Source organism: Schistocerca piceifrons, chromosome X (assembly GCF_021461385.2).
Source record: "Schistocerca piceifrons isolate TAMUIC-IGC-003096 chromosome X, iqSchPice1.1, whole genome shotgun sequence".
Classification (NCBI taxonomy): Eukaryota; Metazoa; Arthropoda; class Insecta; order Orthoptera; family Acrididae; genus Schistocerca; species Schistocerca piceifrons.
In genome coordinates this window covers 975,765,742-975,770,743 of record NC_060149.1, presented here as the reverse complement: position 1 = coordinate 975,770,743, position 5,002 = coordinate 975,765,742, and positions in this window count along the sequence as shown.

Genomic DNA, 5,002 nt, shown 5'->3' with positions numbered 1-5,002 from the left:
CAACGAAATATGATGGATACAATAATGTGTCTCAAAATTAGTGAGTGAGGAATGTCACATGACCGATTTCTGATTTCAACCAAACACTAGCCACTAATTTCTGATTTCAGCCAAATGCCAGCCACATAACATAATACTTCCTAATTTTAGTGACTAACGATACGTTATGTCATAACCAGTGATTAGTATGTGAAAATTTATGTTATGATGGTACCACTTTTGTTCCAGCTGGTAAAAATTGAGGAGCATTAAAGCAGTAAAGTAGGGATCATTTCAGTGCAGCCAGTAAGTGGTTCCATCTCACTGAATTTTGTATTAATACTGACAAACTGTAAATATTCTCTTTACCTTATCAATTAAAGAGGATGACAATAACTGCTTCAGCTAAACTTCTTGACTTCTGTCTTCACACGAAATTAACATGGAAGAATTATACCAAATATATCTCTACTAACTTAGTATGTGTTACATATTTGTTAGGTAAACTAAGGTCATGTGTTAATGATAAGCTATTGCTAAATGCATACTATACCTTTTTCCAAGCACAATTGACATGCCATTGTGTTATTGAGAAATTTCCCTGGAGCAAAAAAAGATCACATTTGGCAAAAATAAGGAGTTCAGATGCATCTGTGGGGCTATAAATAATGAGTCTTGGAAACCCTATTTAAAAAAAAAAATAAAAATACCAACAGCTACATTCCTCTTCATATTAAGTTGTCTAATACATACAAAAGAAAACTAGCATTATTACAAACTAAAACACTCTACCCATTGATGTTATTTTGGAAATTTGTGGTACGTTCCTATTGGGACAAACTGCTGAGGTCATGAGGTCATTGGTTTACACACTACTTAATCTAAAACTATCTCACACTAAGGATAACACACCCATCCATGCCTGAGGGAGGATCCGAACCTCTGATGGGGGGGGGGGGGGAGCTGCAGGAACTGTGGCAAGGTGCCTCGACCCCGCGGTGGTGTAGCCACGTGGCCCGTCAATATAATACACACCTAAAACAGAAGACAGACATCACAGTCGCTAGACTTAAGGAAACAGTTACAAATACATGAGGGTAAAACAGTTTAATATGTTGTCACTACAGGTACACAATGTGTCACCAATATGTTTAAAGACGTCGCACAGATGTGGCTTTGAGAGAAAAAGCATTTTATACAATAGAGGAGTTCGAAATAGGCTTTAAAAATTATCTCAGACAGTAATATAGTTTCATTACATTAAACTTATGTATGTGATTCTACAGAATACATCATACGCAGTATGATGAACAATTTAATGTCGAATAGTAATTACGTAAAATATTTTTTAGTCTGTGCTTGTTATTTATGTAATTGTATTGCTATGTCTGTGTACACAAAAGATTATGTTGGTTGCATTTTTAAAGGTGTATAATAAATAAATAAATGAAACATCCTTCATCTGAAGCACTTGATTAGATAGAAAGTGTGTATTTGTAATTGACCTTGATCTTTTTTCCTTTCAGATGATTTTGCAGTTACAGTCATCTCGAATACAGGCTGCTGTGGCAGACTTATATCCATTTATGGAATTTACCAAACTATTCTATTCGTTATGTTTGGCTGACGTAGAGACCCATAAATCTTCCTGTCTATTCCAGAAATTGGGAATCTAGCACTTTCTGCAGTGTTTGCTTATTTTTACATGACATCCATCTTCTCACTGTCGTTTCTTGGGGTGGTAGGTTTCATATTTCCACAATATTATTTTCCAACTAATGAGAACTAATCAAGTAGATATATATGCAAAACAGAACTAACAGCCCCTTGGTTTCCAGAGCTCTTACTTCCATAACATAAGGTGTGCAAAGTTAACGTATCTATAGAAATACCAGTAACTTGATGTTTTTAATTTCTGGATCTGCGTCGTTTACCAGTCATGATTGGACAGACTGTGTGAAGATTAAATATGCAAGAGTTATTTATCATTTTTCATATATATATAAGGAAATATGTATGATACACACACTGAAGAGCCAAAGAAACTGGTACACCTGCCTAATATCGGGTAGGGCCCCCGCGAGTATGCAGAAGTTTTGCAGCATGACGTGGCATGGACTCAACTAATGTCTAAAGTAGTCATGGAAGGAATGACACCATGAATCCTGCAGTGCTGCCCATAAGTCTGCTAGAGTAGAAGGGGGTCGAATCTGTTCTGAACAGCTTGTTGCAAGGCATCCCAGGTATGCCCAAACATGTTCATGTCTGGAGAGTTTGGAGGCCAGTGGAAGTGCTGGACGTGTGGGGTGTCGGATTGACCTGCTGGATTTTTCCAAGTCCGTCGGAATGCACAATGGACATGAATGGAGGCAGGTAGACATGATGTTTACATATATGTCACCTGTCAGAATCGTATCTAGAAGTATAAGGGGTCCCATTTAATTCCAACTGCACACGTCCCACACCATTACAGAGCCTCCACCAGGTCGAACAGTCGCCTGCTGACATGCAGGGTCCATGAATTCATGAGGTTGTCTCCATACTCATACATGTCCATCCGTTCGATACAATTTGAAAAGAGGCAACATGGTATCAGTCATTGTTGACGGGCCCTGGCGAGGTGTAAATCTTTGTGTTGTGCAGTTGTCAATGATACACAAGTGGGCCTTCGACTGCGAAAGCCCATATTGATGCTGTTTCATTGAATGGTTTGCACACTGATGGCCCAGCATTGAAATCTGCAGCAATTTGCAGAGGGGTTACACTTCTGTCACACTGAATGCTTCTCTTCAGTCGTCGTTTCTCCCATTCTTGTAAGATTTTTTCCAGCTACAGCGATGTCGTAAATTTGATGTTTTACTGGATTTCTTATATTCACCATATGCTCGAGAAATGGTCATATGGGGAAATCACCACTTCATCGCTACCTCAGATCTGCTGTATTCCATCTCTCTTGCACTGACTATAACACCATGTTCAAACTCACTTAACTGTTGATAAGCTGCCATTGTAGCAGTAGGTACCGATCTGATAACTGCTCCAGACACTTCTTGTCTTACATAGGCATTGACATATTCTGTCTGTTTATATATCTCTGTATTTGAAATCACATGCCTATGCCAGTTTCCTTGGCGCTTCGGTGTTTGTGTGTGTGTGTGTGTGTGTGTGTGTGTGTGAGAGAGAGAGAGAGAGAGAGAGAGAGAGAGAAGATTACTCTTTCATATCTTGTGCAGTTGTCCTTTTGAATGGTCCTGGTGACAGGAACTGCACTTCTGGGGCAATGAGTTGAATATTTTTAAAGCAACCATTGTATCAATGTTCCTTTCATGATTATGCATGTCCTGCCTCATGCAGATAACACCTTGGTTTTCTTTTACTCTGATGTGGTATAAAAACACGTAATGGATGTAGATTTCATTATTCCTAATTGGGTGAACATAGGCCTGCAGTGCTGCAGTCTTTAGCTTGATGCAAAGATTCTAACTGCTTTTTTTATGTAGCACTGCCACATTCTTGCAGCCTTCAGAATATCCCCATAACAGTAGGCCATGATTGATGCGGCTATTAAATATTGCATAATGCACTGTTATAAGGTATGGGTCAGCTAATACATCTTCTGTTCTCCTCAGAAGGTATATTACTGTACACACAAACTAAGTTGACACTCGGCGCGGTGGCTGAAGCGAGTGACAGTGGAGGCATCTCCCATTTACAGTCATTCCCATAAGCCACGGCGCCGAGTGTCAACTTACTTTCTGCAGACAGTACATCGGAGAGCTGGGAGCACACATACACTGTTTGTTCATTCATTATTAATTTGCTGTCAACCAGGAATCCCAGCAGTTTGATAGCCTCCATATTATCGGGGTATGCAGCATTCGTAAGGCTACATGTAAGATTTTGTTGTGTTATTTCTTCATTCGTTTTCATTTTATTGTCGAAGAACCATTGTTTGATGTTTTGTAAGATCACATTTGTTGTTTGCAGAGCTTGTGCAGCAGTTTTTGTTTTCGCAGATACTAACAGTGCACTGGCAAAAAAATAAGTTAAAATCTATGTGAATGATTGGTGCTGTACAAACAAAACACAGAAGGAAACGTATACTGGAGACTGCCCAACCGAATGAACTGCTGGACAAGGAAATATGCATGTGTGGTTGGACATTTAAAAAAGTAAAATTCGTAATGTCCTGTCGGTGCCGAATTCACTGAAGACATGATACATGCACGGATTGGAGAAGGATAGAACTGTCTCTGTTATTTTCCTTGAGTTATTTAGTGAGATTACAGAATGCATAAATCTGGCAAATGAGTCGAGGATTATACACTTCAGAAAAGTTGCAGTAATATTTTCAGTGATCAGACCACCGCTACGATCGCAAGTTCGAATCCTGCCTCGAGCACGGGTGTGTGTGATGTCCTTAGGTTAGTTAGGTTTAAGTAGTTCTAGGGGACTGATGACCTCAGAAGTTAAGTCCCATAGTGCTCAGAGCCTTTTGAACCATTTTTTGAAACTAGTAAAGAGTATAGGAAGGTGTTTTGTACTGAGTGACTAAAACAGTTAAACAACACTTCGAAAATGTGCCTCTGTTTAATGGTTATGTTCAAATTTAAATAAGAAACTCTCGTGTTACAATGAGACAATAATAGCAACCAAAGCATTAAGCCGTAAAAATCATATGCAAAATTTACTATAAAGATAGTGACATTTATAATAAGTATCCTTTACTTCCAAAGCAATTCGTATTTTCTCCTTGAGTTTCATTCTTCTACACATTTTTCTAACGCACACTGTGGACATTTTTATAAGCGGAGGTAAGTTTCTGGAAATTTCTTGTTTAGTTATTAGTGTAAGATCTACGGTCTCTATTGGATTGGATTGGCTTTGTCAATAATGATTTTTAATTCTGTCATCAAATGCCCCCACTTTCGAAGTCAGTACTTTAATCTAAAAAGCCATGGATTCATGTCAGCAAATAACAACTCTGCTTTTTCCTTCACATTTTAAATTAATCAAATAAACT